Below are 9,466 nucleotides of genomic sequence, written 5' to 3'. Positions count from 1 at the left end.
AAACCTAAATCAAGTTGAGAAATATGGCTCCTTACTGCATAAATCTTGACGCCAAAGCTGGTTGCAAGTGCCCAAAAGTATGCACTGTGCACAATGCAGACGAAGCTGCTTTTCACCCCAAACCTCCTTTGACGGTGCTTGAGTGGAGTTGAGGTTAGGAAGGAGGATGGGCTGGTCTCAGCTTGGGTGTGAGGACAGCTGGGTTTCCGTCACCTCCTCCTTACGGCTTCCACCAAAAGTCATACATAAGGACCTGTGTGATTGCACGTGATGAAGTCAATGCGTCTTGTGACTTGCGTGGGGGACCTGCCGGAGGCCTCTCCACCCAGGAAGGTCCAGCCTCCTCTGGGGAAGGCGACTGAACAACACAGCAGGTCACACAAACTCTTAACGGCTCCTGGCAATGCTGAGAAGAAACCAGTGGGCCCTGATGGGAGCCAGCTGTCCCTCGACCGACTCTGGCTCAGTCGGGCAGTGCAAGGAAAGCACTCCCCCGGAAGTAGCTGGAGAGGAGGAGAGAGAAAGAGTGGAAACAGTCGCAGGGACTGACGAGGGATCTGCCCCCCAAAACCACTGATGGGGAGGAAGGAGGGGGTTTCCATGCCGCCAGGATTCTGTAAACAGTGGAGCGCAGAGTCCGACGTTCCAGAGCTCGGTGCCTGGCGGGGCTCCGGCCAGGAAGTAGGGCCAATCCCCGGGAGCAGGCAGCGGGGTCCGTGTGCCACGTGGGGAGAAGCGGTTCCCCCGCTTGGAGGGCGTTTGGTAGAGGCCATGCGGCCTCCCCTCGGGCAAAGGTCCCAGCGGATCCTGGAGAGCAGCCCCGTTTGCTGGTTTGGGGACAAAGACGCCAGAGTGGGGTGGCACCGGCTGTGTTGTGGTTTGCCTTAATCTCTGAACCTCTGCCCTCGTGCGGTTACACGAACGTTTTCTGGGGCAACGTGGGACCACCGCTCAGCAACGTCCTCCCCAGAGAGTCGGCTGGAGTCCGCCTCTGAAGTGCGGGCTTTTGAAACACATCGCATCTGAGATAAAACCAGAGAGGGAGGTGCGGCCCTGCAGGCAGCCGGCTGGGACACGGACAGGGTAGAGGCGGGGAGTGGACGGAGGCCTCAGACAAACGAGGGGTGCTCGATCGATCGCGGGTCTGTGAGCGCACAGAGCTCCCGGGGGGGGGGGGGGGGGGGGGCGGCGATGAGGGGGCTGGGCGAAGCCACGCCCACTCTCCCACGCGCACCTGCACTCGCACTGATCCACCCCAGTCCGCTAAGCAGTGCCACCTAGTGGAGAACGGAGCCGTCACACCAAGCCCCGCCCAACAAATTGTTACTGCGTGAAGAAAACAACAGATTTTGGGGTTGCTAGTTTATTATCACAGAAATTAAGCAATGAGTTTCTGGGTTTGCCCTGACTGATAAGTCGTGAACGGAAATGATTTGCAATGACGCACCACTCCTGGAGGAAAACGGTTGAGGAGAGGATTGATTGTCAAATGAACACAGAGCCCCTGCTTTGCCCATTGTTACCATCCAGTGTCTACACCTGGGGACTCCGGTTTTTACCTCAGACAGCAGAACTCACCTACGAAGATCTGGAGGGATCCAGAGAACAATCATTTTAGCTTTCAGGTGAGTTCATGCCGAGAAACATTCTTGACCTAAGATTGTAAAACTAAAATGCCTTTGGGCCAAAAGCTGAACCCCGCCTTGCCATGTGGAAACAGACCTCACGGGCTCCCAGTTCACAGTCTTTGAGAATCTGAGTAGCCTGCAGGGAGGTCAAAGTTTCTCTACCTTGAGAATTACACCATCGGCACTTGCTAATCAAGGATGTGTTTGTGGAAATGATGAGCCTTCAGTAATATCCCACAATTTCCAAGAAGTAGTAATTAGTAAACAGTGTGCAAATAAGGGAGGAAATATCTGAGGACACAACTATACAATTTAAAAGCTTGGGATGTTCTCACCCCTAAGTGACAAATGAAAGTTAAAACCCATCATGTTACGGATGGCTTTTCTTTACTATTTCCCGGTGGCAACGGATGTGCCAAGAATTTATCCAAGAGTATGTGATCTCTGACCACTGCTGGCAAGAAAACGAAACTAAAAGAAATACATGCAACCATCAGATTGGAACCTATTGAGGGGAAGGAATGAACACAAAAGAAAAACTAAGGCCATGTTTCCAAAAATTCAAGTATTAGAAGAAAATGTTCAGCCCACTGGCAATAATAGACATTAAAATTAAAAGCTGACAATTTTACAACAAATGGGCGAATATGGGACGTTCACACACATAATCTCACACACGCACACACGCGCACAGGCCACCCCAAGGGTTGGCCCAGATGAGGGAAACGAGATCTTCTGGACGTGTTTACGTGGGAGCGGAGAGCAGCCCAGTGTGTTTTCCCTCAAGCACGTACACGTTCCGCCCCCAGGAAATGATCCTCAGTGGGGAGTTATTTACACACACATACGACGTTAGTGTCCATACATCCTGTTGTTAGCATCACAGCCACACTGCAGGGAGGTTGTACCAGTTGTTATGTGTATGTCATGCGGTTATTAAAACTTCTCCTTCCAAGTGCCTACCGGAAGTGATAAGTTAGAGGTTAAGAAATAGAGCTGGTGGCCTATTACATGGAGTGGAATCCCATTTCACCTAACTCGGCAAATATGTGTGTCTACACAAGCGAAATTGTGCATAGTGCTAGGCAAATTTTGAACACGACTACCACTGGCTAATTGATTACCTTCTATATTATAGCATTTCAGAATGAGAACGTATGCTTCTTTCTACATGAAATAAAATCTACACGATACATGCATGTGTATACAACCATGTGGAAGAACATTTTTACTTCATAAGGTTTTTTTTTGTTTTTTTGTTTTTTTGCTTGTAAGATAATCCAGAACATTATTGCTGGGGTTGGTGGACAGTAAGCTTTGGCTAAAAGGGGGTTGATGTGGGGACACTTGGTGGACAGTAAGCTTTGGCTAAAAGGGGGCTGATGTGGGGACACTTTGATGGCGGAGCTATTCCATGTGGTAGGAGGGCGGTGAGGGCATGACGACGTGACATGAGTACTTGTCCCACTCACGGAGCAGCTCTCTCCTCCCCCGAGCCCTGTGCTTCCTTCCTTTCCTCCCCAGTTCTCCGGTGCTGGAGAACACTTCTGTTTTAAATTCTCTCTGTTAAAATAACTTGCCCGGCTCCTATCCAAGTAGACTTTCACTGGCAGGCGGTCCTTACGAAGTTCAAAACCAGGCAGAACTAAGCGGAGGTGACCAGACATCAGAACAGCTGCTTTCTCTGGATGGCAGAGGGCGGGCAGGTGGTCGGGGAGTCCGGGGGGAGCCGCCGAAGGTGCCCTCATCCTGGGGCAAATACTCTACTTCAAATAAAAGTTATTTCTAGCACAGGCACCGAGCCACGAACGCACCGGGAGAACTCCAACTTCCAGTGCCCCTAAAATACCCGGTTAAGTCTCACAAAGGGGACAATTCAACCCAGCGCTAAACTGCATGTGGACTGCTGTAATAACGCTGCAGCGTGGGTGCAAAAACACTCCCGTCTCATTTTTGTTTGAAAGAGCTAAAATAAGAGAAGATAAACCCCAGGAAGCTTTGATGTGTCACGTTTCTCAGTTGGTATTATTGTTTAATTTCCAAAGTGGGCGGTTAGGTGATATCTGTTTGTTCTGCTGTGGGTAAAGAACACGCTTTAAATCGTTTCTATCTTTACAAAATTGTTAATGTCGATTCCAGAGCCTACAACACTATGTCCACTTTTGTGCGCGTTCCGTGTCCACTGGACAAGGGGTTAGGTTCTGCTACGGACGGTGGTGTTCCTGTGGCGTCAGGGGGCTGACCGGTTGCTGGTGTTCTCAGGGCTCATGGGTCCTTGCTGATTTCCAGTTACTGACAGTGGGGTCTTGAAATCTCCATGAATAACTGTAAATGTGTTTATTTCTCCTCTCTGTTCTACTAGGTTTTGTTTAAATAAGGAAATTCTTTTACTAGGTGCATAAACATTTGGGGTTTTTATGCCTTCTTGGTGAAATTAAACTTTTTAAAATCATTATGTGACATCCTCCTTTATGCAGGAACTGATACCACCTGATTTCAGGACGTAATAGAAAGCCGTAGCAATCAAAACCATGTGACATTGGTCAAAGAACAGACAGCTAGATCAGTAGAGTGAATGGAGATCCCATAAGTATAGTCACTGATCGTTGACAATGAAGCAAAGACCGTCTTCGTAAAATGCAAAATGTAAAACTTCTGGAAGATGATATTGGGGAACACCCAGGTGGCCTTGGGGATGGTGACAACCTTTAGATCCAACACCAAAGACGGGATCCGTGAAAGGAAGGACCAATAAGCTGGACTGCATTAAAATAAAAAATTTCTTCTCTCAGAAAGACAATGTCAGAGAGAGAGAGAGAGAGAGAAAGGACAAGGCACAGACTGGGAGAAGATATTTGCAAAAGACACATCTGAGAAAGGACTGTTATTCAAAACTCAAAATATACAAAGAACCTGGGGTGCCTGGGTGTCTCAGTCTGTTAAGCATCTGACTCTTCATTTTGGCTCAGGTCATGATCTTAAGGTTTGTGAGGCCGAGCCCCATGTCGGGCTCTGAGCTGGCAGCACGGAGACTGAGGGGGAATCTCTCCCTCTGTCGCCCCTCCCCAACTCATGATCTCACTCGCTCTCTGTCTCTCTCAATAAAGAAATAAACTTATATACACATATGTAAAGAACTCTTAAAGCTCAATACTAAGGAAACAGCCCAATTAAAAAATGGGCCAAACCCTAAGAGACACCTCCCCAGAGAGGTTATACAGAGGGAAGTCAGCAGGTGAAATGGCGCACATATACCACCAGGGACACACAAATCGAAACAACTGTGAGACAGCACCGGGCACCGACCGGAATGGCCAAATCGGAACTCTGACAGCATGCAACGCCGGCCAGGATGCAGAGCAGCAGGAAGTCAGGGTCACTGCCGGTGGGAATGCACAGTGGAGGCCACTGCGGGGGCCACTGTGAGGGCCACTGCGGGGGCCACTGGAGGTCACTGTGGGGGACACTGTGGAGGCCACTGCGGGGGCCACTGTGGAGGTCACTGCGGGGGCCACTGTGGAGGCCACTGCGGGGGCCACTGCGGGGGCCACTGCGGGGGCCACTGTGGAGGCCACTGTGGAGGTCGTTGTGGGGGCCACCGCGGGGGCCACTGCGGGGGCCACCGTGGGGGTCTCTTACGAAGCAAAGCACACTCTTAACAAGCAGTCCTTGGTATTCACAAAAGGAATTGAAACACGTCCACACAACCCGCCCCCCCCCCCAAGTTTATAGTGGTGTTGTTCCCAAATGCCCAAACACGGATGCCCTTCGGTGGGTGAATAAATGAATAAGCTGTGGTCGACGCGGACAGTGGAGGGTTACTCTGCGCTACAAGGAGATGAGCCATCAAGCCGTGAAAAGACGCGGATGAACCTTCCATGCAGATGATTAAGTGAAGGAAGCGGGTCTGAAAGTCTACACACTCTGTGAGTCCAACCACAGGACGTTCTGGAAAAGAACTACGGGGATGGTACCGAGACTGGTGGTTGCCTGGCGTCGGGGGAGAGATGATGGTCGGAGCACAGGACTCTTAGGGCAGTGAAACTGCTCTGTCAGGTACCATGTGGGGGATTCGTGTCCTTATACGTTTGTCCCAAACCATAGAACGTGTGCCCCCAAGACTGACCCCGATGTGAACCGGGGGCTTGGATGCTCGTCTGTGGGCTCATCGGGTGTAACAAAGTCACCGTCTGGGGAGGGGAGGGTGTCTGTGGTGGGGGAGGGTTGTGTGGGAGGAGGCGGGAGGTGTAGGGGGGAGGGTGTGTGTCATAGGAGGGGGACTGGGGGGCTGGGATATGTGGGAAATTTCTCTGCATCCCCCTCAAGTTTGCTGTGAACCTAAACCCTTAAAAAGTCTTAATAAAAAGTACTCTATTCTGTACATAGAATAACAAGCCAGTTCCAGTCACTTGTGAAGAGAAATCACCATTATGTGCACAGAGCACTAGTTTGGGGTCTACGTTTAAATGTTACTCATGAAAGAGGCAAATTGAGAGGCATATTTGTAGTTTCTGGCATGAACACTTGTCCTTTCCAGCAGGTTACAGGCCTCACGGCTAACACATCGGCTGCACAAGCCGAGGAACCTGGGGATCCCCCCTGGACGGCGCCGAAGTCCCGCCTACAGGGGTTGCCGGACTAATGATCTGTCACTTTCTGTAAACACTCATCTCAGACCCACGAACCCACAGGTATTGCATGAAAATTACATTAAGGAAGCAACTCATTTAATGGTGTTGACAGAGTATCTAAAAATATCAAGGGTCAGTGGGAGAAACGTCTCATCACCACAGTGTCTGGCCTCCACTGACGGAATGTATTTCCTATTAAATCCCTGTCAAATTACTTGAGACCAGAAAATTAACAGGATGGGCACACAGGCTGCGAGCTGCACACGTGGGCCTGTCCGCCGACCTCCGGTGGGCGGGGCGGTCCTCGGGGGGCAGGGCTCGGTTCCAGGTTTCAGATTCCCATCTGAGACCCTCTTCCGCTCAGGGAGGGAGCAGGTGGGCCACTGGGAGCCTCGAGCTGGGTCCCGAAGGACTGGATGCCGAGTGAACGTGCAAGTTCTCTCGCTCGGCGGAAAACCCACTCGTGCTCGGGCCACCCAAACAATCGCCAACGGAAAGTAAACCACGGTCCGCAGCCTCAAAATCTGGGTGCTCTGATTCAGGGCGAGCGTAGGTTCCGGTGAGGCAGGTGAGGGGGGCCGGTCACACCTGGCTGGGCCCCGAGAGCCATCCTGCCTCACTGGTCCCTGTGGCAGGGGCTAAAAATCCCCCAGGAGGCGGACACCTGTGTTTGCCAAATGTTTTCTCCTTCCTCTGGTCTCTGCTTCTGGGACTCGGATCACATCATGGCTCACTGGCACTGCCTTCTTTCAATTCATTTTAATTTTTTCAGTAGTTTCTTCTCTGTGTTTTCCTTCGTCTAGGTTCATTCGCTGAACCTTAAAGTTTCTGGACCCTTTCTTCTGCGATGTCCAATCCATTAACTCACATGTCAGATATTTTAGTTTCCATCTCTAGAAACTCGATTTGGTTTAAAAAATACAGTCCAGTTCTCTTCGTGACATGCTCCTACTTTCTTTTGCCTTAGTAAACAAAGTCTCGTAACTGGTTTTCAACCCACCTACTAATTCTATAATAGGTGATGTTCCCGCATCTGTTTCTATTCGTTGGTTTCGTTGTCACATACACTGGATTCTTCCACCTCTTTGCACGCTTGGCGATTGTTACTGATGCCAGAACTGTAAATGTTACCCTTGCCGGGTCCTGAATAGTTTTGACTCCTGAAACGTTTCCGCAACTTTGTTCGGAGAGGCGGAGTTACTTGGCTGCCTTCTGTTCTTCTGATGCTTCTAGAGAAGGATCAGAGAAGCTCGTGCCGTGTTCTGGAAGCAATGCTTTCTGACCATTTCTCCCAAATTCCTGTGAGCTACAAGGGTTCCCCCCCACCCGCCCCTGACCTTAGAAAACACTCCCTCCCCAGGGGACCCACACTTCTCTTTAAAGCTTACACTTCACAGCAGTGAGGCCTTGGAAGTGGAGGGTTTGGGTACAATCCGTGTCTGTCGTAAGAGGGAAAAGTGCAGATGGCTGAACCGAAGAGCTCAGAGAGCAGGCAGGATGCGGATGTCAGGGGTTCAGAGGAAATTCGTCCCGGGCCCCCCACCTGAACTCGAGGCAGAGACAGATTACAGCCTCTCGCACGGGAAAAGTCCAGTAAAGAATTCACGAAAGATTTGAAGCTGAAGTGAGGTCATCTGAATATACACCCAGTGAGTGCCATTGGCTTAGGATGCGGCAAATTCTGAGCAAGACCTCCCGGGAACAAAGTGAACAGGAAGGTAAGGCCACAACACTTGTATGAACTGAAATATGTTGTTACATTTCTTATGCTCAGTGCGTTTGCTTGGAACTCAGCAGCAACATAAGGAAATATTTATGAAGCACAACGTTCTAGGAGAGGGAAGAAGCGTGCGGGGGACAGACAGACACACGGTTCAGAGCAGCATAATTCACACTGTTCCGGGTGTTGCTGGAAAAGCACAGCATCCCACAGGCGTCATAAAAATAAAATATTTCTCAAAGAGTACTCACAAGAAGTATGTGTTTTTAAATTACCAAAATGTGTGTCCTTTATTTTTCTATATGTTTATTTATTTATATTGAGAGAGAGAGAGAGGGAGAGCATGTGTGGGTAGGAGAGGGGCAGAGAGAGACAGACAGAATCCCAAGCAGGCTCTGTGCTGTGAGTGCAGAGCCCAACACGGGGCTCGATCTCACGAACCGTGAGGATATGAACTGAGCTGAAATCAAGAGTCAGGTACTTAACTGACTAGCCACCCAAACGCCCCGAGATGGATGTCCTTTAAAATGAAGAATGTTTCTTTTATTTCTTAAATGAAAACTAGCAGTTTTCACTGAGATTTCTTTTTCCTTATCTTGGTTGATTAAAAGTCACAGAATACAATATTCGTTAGAAGAACAACTCTAACATCAGCCGATGCATAATGAATGTGACGATTACATAACATCTCAGATGTACTAAATTGCTTGAGCTCACTACCCCTGAAAAGTTACTACAGAACTATATAATCTCTCTTCCCAGAACAAAAAGTGTAACACGTCAATAATTTCAATATTTATCATCGCCTACTTTTCTCTTGGAAGGTAAACAGTTTTTCAGAGGAAAAAACGCCAGCCCGGTGCAGCTGTCCAGCTGGCGCGTCATACTCCGCTCCTGGCGGTTAACGAGAGCGAGGCCAGCGGCCCGGAGGGGCAGGTGCCTCGGCGCCTGGACACACGTGGCTTCCGGGAACTCGTTCCGAGGAGGCAGACCCTTCCCACGCCTTTTCTCGCCTCACCCGGAACTCCCGAGAAAGTCCACGGAAGCAGCGCCGCGTGTGCAAGTCCGTGCATGGTTAACGCGTCACGCGTCTCTTTGGCCTGTGGCTTCTGCGCGTTTCCTCGCTTTCCTTCTACCGCACGGGAGGCGGTCTGGGGCGGCCCGAGCGCTCGCTGCGCGGCCCGACCGCCGTGTCCCTCGTTTTACGTTGCCAGACGGTCGAGGCAGTGGCTCACGCCGGTTGCCTCCCCAGAACGCGCTCCCAACGATCCCGAACGAGACATCTCCGTGTGCGGATCTGCAGCAGGGGGGGCGCGCAGTTGCTGGTGAATGTAGAGGAGCGGCCCTAAGGGTGTGCGTGGAAGGCCCGGCGTGGGAACTGCCACGGGGACCTCGCCCGTTACGGTGCCCGAGCTTCTGACGCCTTCCAGGTGGTGGAAGCCGAGTATTAGCAAAATTCTGCCTTTCTCTAACTGGTGTGGAGAAAA

The 9,466-nt window shown here is 50.6% G+C and overlaps 1 long non-coding RNA gene across 2 annotated transcripts; it reads left to right on the top strand.

The window, feature by feature from the left end:
• The first annotated feature begins 674 nt into the window (after positions 1-674).
• Positions 675-8,188, top strand: LOC132687531 (uncharacterized). 2 transcript variants are annotated; one of them, XR_013554838.2, is made up of 4 exons: positions 675-1,625; positions 6,169-6,319; positions 7,063-7,129; positions 8,034-8,188. It is a non-coding gene; the product is annotated as an uncharacterized LOC132687531 (long non-coding RNA). The 2 variants fall into 2 exon arrangements; XR_013554837.2 differs by having other exon boundaries at positions 6,166-6,319.
• Positions 8,189-9,466: the final 1,278 nt, after the last annotated feature.

Source organism: Panthera onca, chromosome A3 (assembly GCF_046562875.1).
Source record: "Panthera onca isolate mPanOnc1 chromosome A3, mPanOnc1 haplotype 2, whole genome shotgun sequence".
NCBI classification, from domain to species: Eukaryota; Metazoa; Chordata; class Mammalia; order Carnivora; family Felidae; genus Panthera; species Panthera onca.
Note: the sequence above shows the minus strand (reverse complement) of the source record. Positions and strands in the feature narration are given on the sequence as shown.